We start from the raw sequence: 16,658 nt of genomic DNA, 5'->3' as shown, positions 1-16,658 counted from the left end.
CTGCGACAGAGACTGTAGGTCCCGCATTGGACTCTTCAGTCACCTGAGAACTCATTTCATCCTCGACTCCGAGGGACCGTCTATGATGATGGGTGGGGAGTCTGGTTTGCCGCACGCTCCTTCCGCTGCCTGCGCTTGATTTCTGCATGCTCTCAGCGACGAGACTCAAGGTGCTCAGCGTCCTCCCGGATGCTCTTTCTCCACTTTGGGCGGTCTTGGGCCAGGGACTCCCAGGTGTCGGTGGGGATGTTGCACTTTATCAAGGAGGCTTTGAGAGTGTCCTTGAAAAGTTTCTCTGCCCACTTGGGGCTCACCTGCTGTCCATGTAGGGGTTCCAAGTAGAGCGCTTGCTTTGAGATTCTCGTGTCAGGCATGCATACGATGTGGCCCACCCAACGGAGCTGGTCGCTTGTGGTCAGTGCTTTGATGCTGGGAATGTTGGCCAGAGCGAGAACACTGATGTTGGTGCGTCTATCCTTCTAGTGGATTTGCAGGATCTTGCGGAGGCAGCGCAGGTGGTACTTCTCCAGGGCTTTGAGATGTCTGCTGTATATGGCCCATGTCTCTGAGCCATACAGGAGGGCGAGTATCACTACTGCCCTGTAGACCATAAGCTTGGTGCCAGATTTGAGGTCCTGGTCTTCAAACACGCTCTTCCTCAGGCGACTGAAGGCTGCGCTGGCACACAGATAGCTCCCTGTATAACTGAAGGGAGGAGGTGCATCTTTATCGTTGCAGTCAGTGCACAGGCTGATGGGGGTGCATTCAACAATAAAACATTCCAGGCAGATCACTGGTAAAGGGCATCATCTTTACGCCAAATGTTTATAAATCTTTTGTGCATTTTTTAAACACTTGGTATAAAGGTGCAATAAATCTGCACTGAAATAAATCACTGTGCACTGCTAGGGAGAGCATTCCCCACTCTGTAAGGGTCCCTTGTAAAATGAGTTTAGACTGTTTCAAGGCATTTCCTAGTGGAAATGAGTTCATAGCACAAAGCTATCCCTAACTAGGCATTGAATTAGCAATCTCACTCAGACTGACAAAGGCTCCACATGGAGAAGATCATCATCTCTCTCCAAGGTGCTGACTGACCAACTGTGTATTTCCAGCATAATTGGGGTGTTCAAAATGATAAAGGGTTTTGTTAGAGTAAATAGGGAGAACCTGTTTCCAGCAGCAGGGGGGCCGATAATCAGAGGACACAGATTTGAAGTAATTGGCAAAAAGTCCAGAAGGGAGATGAGGATAACTGTTTTTACGCAGTGAGTTGTTATGATCTGGAATGCACTGTCTGAAAGGATGGTGGAAGAAGATGCAATATTAACTTTGAAAAGAGATTTGGATAAATACTTAATAAGGAGAAACTTGCAGGACTATGGGGAACACGCAGGGGAGTTACACTAATTAGATGGCTCTTTCAAAGAGCTGACACAATAGGCCAAATGGCCTTCTTCAGTGCTGTATGATTCTTCGATAAACTTTCAGCATTTGTAATTTCTTGTTTTTATTTTAGGTAAGAGGAGCTGCTGGTTGGGAAATGTGAAATAGAAAAAAGGTCACACTGAGGGTAGGGTGAACTGCAGGGAGCTTTACTCTGCATCTAACCCAGGAGCGCTTGGGGCTGACATGGTGCATAAACGTGTCTCTCGACCCAGGACTGGCAACCTCATACAAAACGTCACTCAAAATAACCTGATGTGCCCTGCTAGCGTATCTGAGACCCAAGCAGGCCCTGACTACCTGCACTGTGCACCTCCCTGCAACCTTCACCACCTAGAAGGACAAGGGCAGCAGGCGCATGGGAATACCAACACCTCCAAATTCACTTCCAAGTCACACGCTATTCCGACTTGGAAATCTATCGGTCATTCCTTCATCGTCGCTGGGTCAAAATCCTGTAACGCCCTCCCTAACAGCATTGTGGGAGTACCCGCCCCACACAGGACTGCAGTAGTTCAAGAAGAAAGCTCGCCATCACCTTCTCAAGGACAACTAGGAATGGGCTATAAAAGCCGAGAATTAATTTTTAACAAATAATTCTCTGAGAGGCTGTAATCCTGACACACTTTCATGGGCTGTCATTAAGTCAGAATTGCGTGCATTCTTGGGTCCTTCAGATTGTGCAGCTGACCAGAAACTGACCTTGTTGTTCCCAAAGAACGGAAAGTTTGTATCCTGAAACTGACAACTTCCAGTAGTTAATGTGGAAAGAATGCTCTTAGAAAGTGCAATCATGCAAAGTCGGCAAATGAATCTGCAGACAAAGTGTGTTATTGCCAGAGGCATTTCAAACCTCTTTTAGGGCGCAAGGCCAGCTCAGCAACTGAAAATCCGTTGCTAAAGAGTCGGCATCGGAGCGCCTTAAGAGAGGCTTCTGTGGGAAAAAAAGTCACACCTAATAACACAACTATGAAAGTAAACTGGCACGAAATATAAAAACAGATAGCAAGAGTTTCTAAGGGTATATAAAAAGGAAAAGGGTGGCTAAAGCAAATGTTGGTCCCTTAGAAGACGAAACCGGGGAATTAGTGATGGGGAACATGGAGATGGCAGAAACTCTGAACAAATATTTTGTATCAGTCTTTACAGTAGAGGACACTAAAAATATCCCAACAATGGATAGTCAAGGAGCTATGGGGGGGAGAAACTTAACACAATCATAATCACTAAGGAGGCGGTACTCAGTAAGATAATGGGACTAAAGGCAGATAAATCCCCTGGACCTGATGGCTTGCATCCTAGGGTCTTAAGAGAAGTAGCAGTAGGGATCAGGACATTTGGAAAAGCATAATTCAGTCAGGCAGAGTCAGCATGGTTTTATGAAGGGGAAGTCATGTTTGATAAATTTGCTGGAATTCTTTGAGGATGTAACGAACAGGGGGGATAAAGGAGAACCAGTGGATGTAGTGTATTTGGACTTCCAGAAGGCATTTGACAAGGTGCCACATAAAAGGTTACTGCACAAGATAAAAGTTCACGGGAATGGGGGTAATATATTAGCATGGATAGAGGATTGGCTAATTAACAGAAAACAGAGAGTCAGGATAAATGGTTCACTCTCAGGTTGGCAACCAGTAACTAGTCGGGTGTCGTAGGGCTCAGTGCTGGGACCCCAACTATTTACAATCTATATTAACGACTTGGATGAAGGGACTGAGTGTAACGTAGCCACGTTTGCTGACAATACAAAGATGGGAGGAAAATCAATGTGTGAGGACACAAAAAAACCTGCAAAAGGACATAGACAGGCTAAGTGAGTGGGCAAAAATTTGGCAGATGGAGTATAATATTGGAAAGTGTGAAGTTTTGCACTTTGGCAGAAAAAAATCGAAGAGCAAGTTATTATTTAAATGGAGAAAAATTGCAAAATGCTGCAGTATAGTGGGACCTGAAGGTCCTGGTGCATGAAACACAAAAGGTTAGTATGCAGGTGCAGCAAGTGATCAGGAAGGCCAATGCAATTTTGTCCTTTATTGCAAAGGGGATGGAATATAAAAGCAGGGAAGTCTTACTACTGCTATATAAGGTATTGGTGAGGCCACACCTGGATTACTGCGTACAGTTTTGGTTTCCATGTTTATGAAAGGATATACTTGCTTTGGAGACAGTTCAGAGAAGGTTCACTAGGTTGATGAGGGGGTTGATTTATGAGGAAAGGTTGAGAAAGTTGGGCCTCTACTCATTGGAATTCAGAAGAATGAGAGGTGATCTTATCAAAACGTATAAGATTATGAGGGGGCTCGACAAGTTGGATGCAGAGAGGATGTTTCCAGTGATAGGGGTGACTAGATCTTAGAATAAGGGGCCGCCCATTTAAAACTGAGATGAGGAGGAATTTCTTCTCTCAGAGGGTTGTAAATCTGTGGAATTCGCTGCCTCAGGGAACTGTGGAAGCTGGGACATTGAATAAATTTAAGATAGACAGTTTCTTAAACGATAAGGGAATAAGGGGTTATGGGGAGCAGACAGGGAAGTGGACCTGAGTCCATGATCGGATCAGCCATGATCGTATTAAATGGCGGAACAGGCTCGAAAGGCCGCATGGCTTACTCCTGCTCCTATTTCTTATGTTCTTATCTTCTTATGTTCTTAACAAACATTCCCAATACCTTAAACACCCCAAAATAAGCTACATCGCAAAAGTAAAATTAAACAAAACAATGAAACTTCCCTCATTCACCAACTCCATCATTCACCATCGCCGGGACAGCTCTGACCGGCTGGTTTTCCAGGCGGTCCCACCACGGCACGCTACGGAGCGCTATAGGGTGAGCGCACAACAAATTTCACCTCACAGTCGAAAACAGCAGCGTTGCACGCCGGCTCGACACTCCCGGGCGGTGTTGCTCTGCGCCCCCACAAAATCGGCAACTAATTTCCTGGCGAGGAACAGGGAGTTGGACGGCTGCCCGGAAACCACCTCCAGGACACGAACAAAGGCGGCAGCATAAGGAAAATCCAGCCCTTATAGCTTTACATCAAAATAATGGAATCAATATTCAGGAATAACCTTTTGGATTACCTGTATGATATAGTCTACCAAACATGGATTCGGAAGGAGATGATCCTGTCTGACCAACCTCCTTAACATTTTTGAAATGTGACATCAATAACTTCCACAAAGCACTTGACAAAGGCTTTTAGCGGCAGCCCAACCACCACCTTAAATGTTCACTCCCGACTCCATGCCTGCAGTCCATCTACAGTGTATCTACAAGATGCCACGACCACCACCTGCTAGAAGGACAAAGGGCAGCAGATGCATTGGGAATGCCATCACCTCCAAGTTCCCTCCAAACCACGAACCGTCCCAACTTGGACATATATTGCCTTTGCTTCATCGGCACTGGGTCAAAATCCTGGAACTCCCTAACAGCACTGTGGGAGCACCTTCACCACACGGACTGCAGCGGTTCACCATCACCTTCTCAAGGGCAACTAGGGATGGGCAATAAATGCTGGATTTGCTACAACGCCCATATCCCGAGAATGAATAAAAATAAAATTAAACTCAAAGCAGTCAGGATTCAGCAATAAAACCGAGGGATAGTTAAGAAATTAACTGAAGGAATGAAAGCAGCAGATGCTTGTTAGAAGAATTTTGTCAGAATATGCTGTATTGATGTTCGATCTCTAACTGATTCTAATTTACATTAACAAATGAGATTCAGAGGCTCAATGTAAAGGATGCAGTTACTTGCACTGTAACAATGCACTGATTGACTCTCCATTATCACATGACCTGATTGATGATTGGTCCCTTTGGAGGATAAGCCACACCCAAAAGTTTCTCTGGAATGTGTAATTGGAACCGCCCAGCCCAAGCTCTGAGTGACTTTGCAAAGTGTAATTCGAGCCATTGTGACTTCAGAACCCAGAGAGGATAGAGCTCTCCAACCCAGCAAAAGCCATCCCCAGCCGTAGTTCACGATCCCATTCCAGCCCCAAGCACATGCCTCCCCAACCCAAGTTCTTTACCCTCCCCTCAGCCAAAGTTCATGGTCCCCCCAGCCTAAGTTCCTGACCTTACCTCCCTTCTCCCCGGCCTTTGTGTATGGGGCACAGATTGTTAACAGATTTATTGGGTATGAAGTGAATAGTGATAGTGTCGTGAATTCCGGATTTCATCCACTCCAACGATGCCCCTTGTAACACAGGCTCCGGGCTTTCCAAGAAATCGGTTGTGGGTGTAAAGGAGGTTGGAAAAATGTGATACGTCTTCCATGAGTTCCCTCTCTCCCCTCTGATCCACCCTCCCGCTTCCCCTCTCTCTGCCCCCACCCCCCTCCCCACTCCCCACATCTCTCTCACCGTCTCTCTCCCTCCCTCCCACGCCCGCTGCCTCTCTCTCTCCCACTACCTCCGATGTTTTCTCTCCCACAGAAGGCCACGAAAATGTTCCAAATAATGCAAAGGCTGGAAGCAAATCCAGCTCCAGCTCCAGCGGAAGAAAATGTTTCAGCAGTGGACTCCATGCGGAATCGTCGGAAGATCCGCAGCACCTCGTTACGGGGCCTCATTTCCGGATCCGGTTTCGGGTCCGAGGAGTCTGCATGTACGCGAGAGGCGTCGGGGACAGAGTCCAGAGGACGCAGTGCAAATAGTCACTCTGAAATGTAAACTGATCAAATGCACATATAATAGCAAACTAAAGGGGTAACTCACCTGAGCAAGCAGCTTGGGAGCTGTAAAATATGTTTGACAAAGCTTCTAAGTGTGATAATGTGATAATGACCAGATAATCTGTTTTAGTGGTGTTGGCAGAGGTATAAATGTTGGCCAGGATACCGGGAAGAGCTCCCCTGCTCTTCTTCGAACGAGTGAGATGGGATCTTTTCCATCCACCTGAGCGAGCAGAAGGGGCCTCGGTTTAACGTCTCATCTGAAAGACGGCACCTCCAACAGTGCAGCGCTCGCTCAGTACTGCACTGCTGTGTCAGCCTGGATTTTGCGTGCAAGTGTCTGGACTCGAACCCACAACATTCTGACTCGGCGGCGAGAATGCTCCCAACTGAGCCACGTCTGACAATAAGAAGAAAATGATGAATGAAAAAAGTGGCATAATTTGGGCTTCTACCCAATATTTTTTTACTTATAACGCAATTAACTCAGCATCCATGGACAAGCCCTCACTTGCTATGAACTGCCATTTAACAGTGTGCTCAAAATATATGAAACAGCATGCCACCTATGCACCAGCCCTCGGGATCGCTTCAAACCATTGGAGAACACCGACAGTTTATTTCAGGCTAAACTACAAAATCAAACTTATTTGTTATTTTTTAATCAAGGATAAATCAGGAGCTTCTTGTACATTGAAAGATTTTCTGAGTCCAATATAACAAGGGTGTTTAAATTGTCGCTCCCGATAAGACCTCGCCGCTGGAAAGTGGCGGCCACGGGCTGGCGCAGAATGGCCGCCGATTCTCCGTGGAGGAGCCGCCATTTTAGAAATTGCCCTACCTCAGGACTGGAATGTTGTCCGGGACCACTCCACCTATTTACCGCCCCCTCCCCACCGCCCCCCCGCCACATGCACGCGCTGACCTCTTAACGACTGGCGGGGACCCCCTCGCAAATTTTCCCTCACGATATTACCCTTTACCCGAAATTGGCCCACGGGTGAGGCCCCGCCGGAGGTTGATGCCCCTGACACGTTCTGTGGCATGGCAGCACGGCCACCAGTAAAGGAGAGGGCGCACTGTTGCAGCCGCCATGTTATTTATTTTTGACGGCCGACTGCCAGGTCAGGCTGGCAATTAGGCCCCCGGGTTCGGCCGGGCCGCCAACAGGCAGCCTGGCACCCCCCTCTTGGGCCCGGCCGAAACCCTCCCTGGTGGCCCAGTGAACCTGACTAAAATATCTGCAGAGTTCACAGCGGCCCTGCCCTTTAACTGACGGGGAGAGACACTGTGACGCGCCAGTGCAACGGAGTTTCAGTTGTTCTGTCTCCCCCACTCCCGCCCCACTAGTGACGGTCACTGCGCTGCGTTCCCACTTCCACCCCGCTGGGAAAAAAACCCCAAGGAGCTGAATTTCACTGGATAGGCTGGAGCATCCATTGTGGTGGCCAGGACACTCCAAAAAGAGTGCACCCTGTTTCCAGCGGAGGGCAATTTCTACCCCAGGGTATTTAAGATTCTTAAGAATCAATTTTAGCTCCCTCTGCCTTGTAGAAACAGGACAATAGAAAGTGGTATAAAGTGGTCAATTTACCAGCCCATTTGGCCACCATTTGAACCGAGGCCTTCCACTGGCCAGCCCAGGCGTCTACCTGAATCAGACAACAGCATCATGAATCCATATAAATTGGGATACGATGGCATACGTAGGACTCTGATACTATTTTAAAAAGGCTGCTATGTGGAGTGTGCGATGGGATTTCTACTCAGTAAAACCTGGAGGGCAAGAGGAAGAAGCCAGAAAAGTTAAAATTATATTTGTGGGGCCAGGATGGGAAGAAGACCTCTCTGTCCCCAACTACTGCCCCTGCAATTACACCACCCCCTGGACCCCATTTCTGTCGCTTGGGCAGCCCGATATTGTGCTGGCCTGGAGCGGGCAGCAGGCAGTGGGCAGCGGGCAGCGGGATGCCCGGTTGGGAAGTGCAGCTTGCAGGATGTATTTTTAATGAGGGGACAGCTAACAGGATCTCCCAACCCCTCCCGCGCCCCCCTCCGTCCCCCCCAGCAGGTCCGCGGGCAGCTGGTCCATGCATTCCACTGGGCAGTCGCTGGGAGTTGAAGTCTCCCTCTCTAGTCCTTTCCAGAGCCTTTATCAACGTCTTTTAGAAATGTGTAATCACGCAGGTTGCATGGAGTCCTGCCTCACCACAGGGACTCAGGCAAGCAGTACGACTGAGTGAACAGCGGGAACTGATCTAAACAACTAGTCAAAGCTTGTCATATTTATTCCCAAGTTCAGGCAGCTTCTGGTTGCAGAACTGTCAATCAAAAGCAGAACAAAAGATAATGTAAACAAAACATGTTAATCAGCAAGCTGATTAGGGAAAAGGTAGCATTGGAAGAATGGCCCCGGTATTTACAGGGAGGGAGCAGGAGCATGTGTTTGCGGGATGAAAACCCGGGAATTCTGGGAATGCAGAGGTCACGTCACGACCTCATGATCATTCTTTTGCTGCCCGGCAGCCAGCCAAATTAAGAAGCTGGCCAGCTGCCGGGCAGGAAAGGCCACAGCCGGGTTTTGGGAAAGATTGGGGCATGGTTGGGCGGGTTCAGAGGGAGGCAGATCGAAGGGGTTAGTTGGACAATTGCAGCAGGCGATTTGCCTGAGGGGCCAGGGCGGGGGGAGCCCTCCTGCTCCAGCACTCCCTGATCTGTCTTAGGTCTTCCCATTGTAGAGGTGTACAGGATATTACATTGGACGAAGTACATGTAAATTGGTGTCTCATTGCAAGGAATAGTTGAGGTGCTCATGAGGTAAATGGACAGTTGTTGAAACAAAAGGGAGGCTAGAGGGAAAGAGAGGAAAGGGAATGATGTACTCGCTGGTGAAATCATACTGAGATAAATAATGGAACATGATCTCTCGGATACAGAGACTAGTAGGATGACAGGTGTGGATGTGAGGAATCTTGGCTTTGTTGTAATATAGTCACGGGCTCTGGGCTCTGCCAGTCACAGATCAGGGCAATCCTTAGCTAAGGAAAAGGAACATTCCAGACATTCTGTTGTGAGATCAGGGCAGATACAATGATGAAGAAACTGGAATAAAGGAATCGTTTCTGTAGGAATGGAATGGGCCAAGAAACATAATCCAAGTGATTGTGAGAGTCTGTAGGCTTGTAACCGACAGTTGTGGAAAGTCCACCGTCAGAGATGGGCGGAAATAAATCAATAAACACTCAGAAATGGGCGATATAAAAGTGAGGGATGTCTGAAATGGAAGTCAATGAAGTCCTCCAGATTGGAACAAGAGCAGGAAGCAGCATCGGCAAAGCTAATAGTGTGGTAAGAGGCGATGAGGGAAGAAATCCGAGTTAATTGGAACAAGGAGTGTTTCACATCAGCCACAAAAAGATCGGCATATCTGGGACCCATACACGTTCCCATAGTGATACCCTTTATCTGGAGAAAGTACGTGGTGTTGAAAGGTGAAAGTGAGTTCAGCCAACATTCCCTTCCCTCTAGTCCCACTGTTGTTTCAACAACTGACCATTTGCCGCTTACCAAAGGAGGGTGGACTGCGGTGATCTTCATACATGTTGGGTCAACACTATTGTTTCTGTCCTCTCCAATTAGAATAGGAAGCTTCCTGGTGTTTGTTTTAATGCAGCTGAGTGAATTTGTTAAAGACAAACAACTTAAAATTGGATAGTGCACAATGATGAAAAGCATATTGTCGTATTGGCCCAATCAGCATCCAACTGAAAGCTAATGGACGCTATGAACTAATTAGTGCTTCCTCTCAGGAGGGTCTCCACATCCTGATTCTATTGTGTCGGATTGACCGAACAAACACATTTTACCTCATTCTTACTTTCTAATATGACGTACGATTGTATTGACAATTTGTTGTGTAATTTGTCACATCCTCGTGTTTGGGCCACATTTAAATGAAAGGTGAAGGGGCATGGAAGCCAACACTTGTGTCAGATATTTATTTAAACTTTAATTGTGAAAGTTAGTTAAATTTGATCTTTTCTTCAAAATGCGCAACTTTGTAAATGCCTGAGATCAACTAGAGGGCAACTGGAGCTGCTTGTAAGTTTCAGGCTCCAGATGGAAACAACCCAGCAAGAAATGGTTAACTTTTGCTTTTTATTAAAAGTGTTGTTTTGCATCTGCAACAAAGTGTGATCAACATGCACTAGGTACAAAGGTACAACATCACTAACAAACACACATTACAAGATGGCTCTTAACACAGAAACCTGTCATCATGTGACTTTGTCACATGACACTTATTATTTACATCAATAGTTGCATTACCACAGTAGTCCACTTGGTAGAGCAGTAGTTCACCAGGCGGAGCTCTATTACAAGAAGTTGTTTTTTACATATACTATTGGATATCCTGTGACACTGCTGATGGTAAGTTAGGCAGTTCTAGAAGGATAGGCATTATAGAAAGAAATATCAGAGGGGACCATTAGTAGATAAAGAATGGCATCTGTCATGAGCTCAGGTCATCACAAAGCATTTTGCAACCAGTGAAGTACTTTTGAAATGTAGTCACTGTTATAATGTAAGTAATGTACCAACCAATTTACAAACAGCAAGATCCTACAAACAGCAATGTGACAATGACCAGATACTCTTGGTTTAGTGATGTTGGATGAGGGATAATACTGGCCAGGACACCAGGAGAACACCCATGCTCTTCTTCAAATAGTGCCATGGGATCTTTTATGTCCACCTTGGAGGGCAAACGGAGTCTTGGTTTAAGAAAGAAAGACTTGGATTTATAAAGTGCCTTTCACAACCTCCAGACATCTCAAAGCGCTTTACAGCCAATGTACTATTGAAGTGTAGTCACTGTTGTAATGTGGGAAATGGGGCAACCAATTTGTGCACAGCAAGCTCCCATAACAGCAAAGTGATAATGACCAGATAATCTATTTTTATGTTATGTTGATTGAGGAATAAATATTGGCCAGGACACTGGGGATAACTCCCCTGCTCTTCTTCAAAATAGTGCCATGAGATCTTTTACATCTACCTGAGAGGGCAGACGGGGCCTCAGTTTAATGGCTTATTTGAAAGACGGCACCTCCGACAGTGCAGCACTCCCTCAGCACTGCACTGGAGTGTCAGCCTAGAGTTTGTGCTCAAGTTCCTGGAGTGGGACCTGAACCCATAACCTTCTGACTCCTCCTTCTGACAGTGCTACCACTGAGCCAAGGCTGACATGTGTGAAATGCAATGACTTATTTTTCTGCTGAACTGCAGCTGAGTGTAACCCAACTCATTCCTTTACTCTTAACTTGACCCAGCTGGTAGCCCTCTTGCACCCGAGCCAGGAGTTGTGGGTTCTCAAACCACTTAGCACTCGAGTAGGTAATGTGGAATGAGATGGCAGTGCAGGGAGTACTGCATTGTTAGAGGTGAAGTCTCTCAGATGAGACGTTACACCAAGGGCCTGTCTGTCTGTTTAGGTGGAGATAAAATATTCACTTTCTGGAAACGAGCAAGGTGTTCTCCTGAAGTCATGATCAACATTCCTTACTCCATTTGCAGCAGCCACCACGAGCAGACAAACTGGGCATTCATCTCAATCGCTGTCTGTGGGATCTCGGGCAAATTGTCATTACATAACCAATGAATCATCATAGGCAGTCCCTCGGAATCGAGGAAGACTTGCTTCCACTCTAAAAATGAGTCCTTAGGTGGCTGAACAGTCCAATACGAGAGCCACATCCCTGTCACAGGTGGGGCAGATAGTCGCTGTGGGAAAGGATGGGTGGGACAGGTTTGCCGCACGCTCTTTCCGCTGCCTGCTATCTGCATGTTCTCGGCGATGAGACTCAAGGTGCTCAGCGCCCTCCCGGCTGCACTTCCTCCACTTAGGACGGTCTTTGACCAGGGACACCCAGATGTCAGTGGGGATGTCGCACTTTATCAGGGAGGTTTTAAGGGTGTCCTTGTAACGTTTCCTCCGCCCACCTTTGGCTCGTTAGCCGTGAAGGAGTTCCGAGTAGAGTAAAAAATAACCAATGAATTAATTTGGTCACTGTTGTTGTGAAGTGCTTTGGCTCATCCTGAGGGTGTGATAAGGTGGGAAATAATTGCCAGTTCTTTTTCTATGCTGCCAGGTGCTATTTCTCTGCCTTTTGGAGTCTCGGGCCAATTAGAGGATAGATTGATTGTGTTCTTCATTTTTGTTTCAACTCCTGAATGTGAGACTAGTTTTGGTTACTGGGAATTAGGGACTTGTCTGTGGATCGGAAACACCTGATTTCTGGGTTTTATTTTGTAAAGTTTGCATCCAAAACTAAGCATAACACTTTAAAGTGTGTGTTACACACAAGGTTTATTTTGAATAGCCACCACCACTTACACCATCCACACTTATCATGGCTAATCATTTATACAGAGCAAATGGTGCTTACCATTGGCCATTTCTACTGAATCAATATCAAAGGTGCTGCTTATTAAGTGTACCAGCTATTTCGGGCAATTAAAAGTGCGATTAAGTACTCCCCTGCTCTGTAATGCCCTCCATAAACCTCTCTGTCTCTCTCCTCCTTTAGGACACTCCTTAAAACCTCCCTCCCTGTACTAATGTCTCCTTATTTGTCTTCGAATCAATTTTGTTTGATAACACTCCTGTGGGCGTTTTACTGCATTAAAATTACCAAAATTCCCTGGATTCTGGGGAGGTCCCAGCAGATTGGAAAACTGCAAATGTGACACCCCTATTTAAAAAAGGAGGCAGACAAAAAGCCGGAAATTATAGACCAGTTAGCCTAACATCTGTGGTTGGGAAAATGTTGGAGTCCATTATTAAAGAAGCAGTAGCAGGACATTTGGAAAAGCAAAATTCGGTCAGGCAGAGTCAGCATGGATTTATGAAGTAGATGTTATATTTGACAAATTTGCTGGAATTCTTTGAGGATGTCACGAACAGGGTGGATAAAGGGGCACCAGTGGATGTGGTGTATTTGGATTTCCAGAAGGCATTTGGCAAGGTGCCACATAAAAGGTTACTGCACAAGATAAAAGTTTACGAGGTTGGGGGTAATATATTAGCATGGATAGAGGATTGGCTAATTAACAGAAAACAGAGAGTCGGGATAAATGGATCATTCTCTGGTTGGCAACTAGTAAGGTGCCGCAGGGATCAGTGCTGGGACTCCAACTATTTACAATCTATATTAACGACTTGGAAGAAGGGACTGAGTGTAACATAGCCAAGTTTGCTGACGATACAAAGATGGGAGGAAAAGCAATGTGTGAAGACACAAAAAGTTTGCAAAAGGACATAGTCAGGCTAAATGAGTAGGTAAAAGTTTGGCAAATGGAGTATAATGTTGGAAAGTGCGAGGTCATGCACTTTGTCAGAAAAAATCAAAGAGCAAGTTATTATTTAAATGGAGAAAGGTTGCAAAGTGCTGAAGTATAGCGGGACCTGGGGGTACTTGTGCTTGAAACACAAAAGGATAATATGCAGGTACAGCAAGTGATCAGGAAGGCCAATGGAATCTAGACCTTTATTGCAAAGGGGATGGAGTATAAAAGCAGGGAAGTCTTGCTACAACTATACAGGGTATTGGTGAGGCCACATCTGGAATACTGCGTGCAGTTTTGGTTTCCATATTTACGAAAGGATATACTTGCTTTGGATGCAGTTCAGAGAAGGTTCACTATGTCGATTCCGGAGATGAGTGGATTGACTTATGAGGAAAGGTTGAGTAGGTTGGGCCTCTACTCATTGGAATTCAGAAGAATGAGAGGTGAGCTTATCGAAACGTATAAGATTATGAGGGGGCTTGACAAGGTAGGTGAAGAGAGAATGTTTCCACTGATGGGGGAGACTAGAGCTAGAGGGCATGATCTTAGAATAAGGGGCCGCCCATTTAGAACTGAGATGAGGAGAAATTTATTTTCTCAGAGGGTTGTAAATCTGTGGAATTCACTGTCTCAGAGAGCTGTGGAAGCTGAGACATTGAATAAATTTAAGACAGAAATAGAGTTTCTTAAACGATAAAGGGATGAGGGGTTATGGGGAGCAGGCAGGGAAGTGGAGCTGAGTCCATGATCAGATCAGACATGATCTTATTGAATGGCGGAGCAGGCTTGAGGGCCGTATGGCCTACTCCTGATCCTATTTCTTATGTTCTTAAAGTTGTTATATAAATGCAAGTTGTTGTTGCTGCTAGCTTTGATGACTTGTGCATCTGCACACCAAGACCCTTCTAATCTTCGATTGCATTTAAATTCTTACCATCAAATTTTTTCAAGCTTTCCCTACTTTTATTTCCAAAATGCACCATCTCACATTTCTCGATTGAATTGCAACTGCCACCTGATTTGGTTTGGTTTCATCAGCAAATTGTGATATTGTTCCCTCAGTTTTCTTCCCATGCCCACAATCTATCCTTGGCTCCCTCCTCTTTCTCATTTGCATGCTTCCCCTCAGCGACATCATCTGAAAACACATCAGGTTCCACAAAAATCTGGGCTGATACCCCAGTGCAGTACTGAGGGAGTGCTGCATTGTCACAGGTGCCGTCTTTTGGATGAAGCATTAAACCGAGGCCCCGTCTGCTCTCTCAGGTGAAGGTAAAGGTTCCCCCCATGGCACTATTTCGACGACGAGCAGGTGAGCGTTCTGGCCAATATTTAGCCCTCAATCAACATAACAGAAACCAATTATCTGGTCATTATGACATTGCTATTTCTGGGAGCTTTCTGTGTGCAAATTGGCTAACGTGTTTCCTGCATTACAACAGTGACTACACTCCAAAAGTGCTTCTTTTGCTGTGAAGCACTTTGAGACACCCGGTGGTCGTGAAAGGGACTATATAAATGCAAGGCTTTCTTTTTTATTTCATGCAAGCTGGCAAAGCAAGGCCCGTAGATCAGATTAGGTATAGGAACTTAATATCTCTTACATTTAGAGAGTTAAAGGGGTCAATGTGACCCTCACATGACAAGCGGGAGAGGGTCGGGGTGGAGGGGGGGGTTAAAAATTAAAAATCAGGGAATGAGTCCCCAACCCGCCGTGTATGTGCTTCCCACCATTCGATGTTTTGTGTGCTGGGAGTGTCCACTCTTGGGAGAGGCAGGACACTTCATTATAACATTTAAATCAGGCTTCCAGAGTTCAGTTATGAGCCTGATTTCAATTTTACAGCTGACCGCTGGGTTTTCCAGCGCTCGGGAAACCTGGCAGCAAAGGGGAGGAGCCAACACAAGGTGAGTGATTTTAGAGCACAGCTGATGGGCCAGAAGGAGCAGGACTGGTTCCCCATCGGGCCCCTCAACTCAGCCTTCGGCTTCCCTACTCTTATCACGGCCTCTCCCCCATGGCGATTGACCTATTCCTCTCTCGCTCGCCTCTCCCCCCCGCTCCCACCACGGCGATTGACCTACTCGCCTCTCCCTCCCACCACCCCCCCACCCCCCCGACTCCCGACCTTTCCCACCCTCCCGATTGCTGGGCTCTGACACCCCCAACCCAACGAACAACCTCTGACCTTTCCCTCCCGATCGCTGGGCTCTGACAACCCCCAACCCAACGAACAACCTCTGACCTTTCCCTCCCGATCGCTGGGCTCTGACACCCCAACCCAACGACCAAGCCCTGCTCTTTCCCGATTGCCGGATCCGATTCCCCAATGGTCCCAGAATGTGGCCTTCCACCGATGGCTTTCCCGCCCGGCAGCCTGTCAATCTAGCCGGGTGTCGGGCAGGAAACGGAAGAAAATGATAATGAGGTCCTGCCATTAAATTCGGCAGTTCCCCCCACCTCCCCGCAACCCCCACCCGCCTCTCCGTAAATATCGGGGCCAAAGTTTTGATTTGCTGCTTTGATACTTTAACCGTCCACCGTAAAAGGGGCACATCGCGGTAACACCAACACTTGTATAAGTGGTGGACTACACTTTCACATTATACCCGGTCTTAGTGGCATAATTCCAAAGATTCACAACCCTCTGAGTGAAGAAATTCATCCTCATCTCTGTCTTAAATGACCTACCCCCTTATCCTGAGACTACGCCCCCTAGTTATAGACACTTGCAGTCAGCATCTACCCTGTCAATCCCCTTCAGAATTGTGTATGTTTCAATGAGATCACCTCTCATTCTTCTAAACTCCAGAGAGTATAGGTCCATTCTACACAATCTCTCATCATAAGACAGCCCTCTCATCCAGGAATCAATCTGGTGATCCTTTGTTGCACCGCCTCCCAGGCAAGTAAATCCTTCCTTACATAAGGAGACCAAAACTGTGCACAGTACTCCAGGTGTGGTCTCACCAAGGCCCTGTACAATTGTAGCAAGACTTCCTTACTCTTAGAAACATAGAAACATAGAAAATAGGTGCAGGAGCAGGCCATTCAGCCCTTCTAGCCTGCACCGCCATTCAATGAGTTCATGGCTGAACATGAAACTTCAGTACCCACTTCCTGCTTTCACGCCATACCCCTTGATCCCCCGAGTAGTAAGGACTTCATCTAACTCCCTT

The sequence above is a fragment of the Pristiophorus japonicus genome, chromosome 11 (genome assembly GCF_044704955.1).
Source record: "Pristiophorus japonicus isolate sPriJap1 chromosome 11, sPriJap1.hap1, whole genome shotgun sequence".
Lineage (NCBI taxonomy): Eukaryota > Metazoa > Chordata > Chondrichthyes > Pristiophoridae > Pristiophorus > Pristiophorus japonicus.
The sequence above is the reverse complement of the archived record's forward strand: the minus strand, read 5'-3'. Positions refer to the sequence as shown.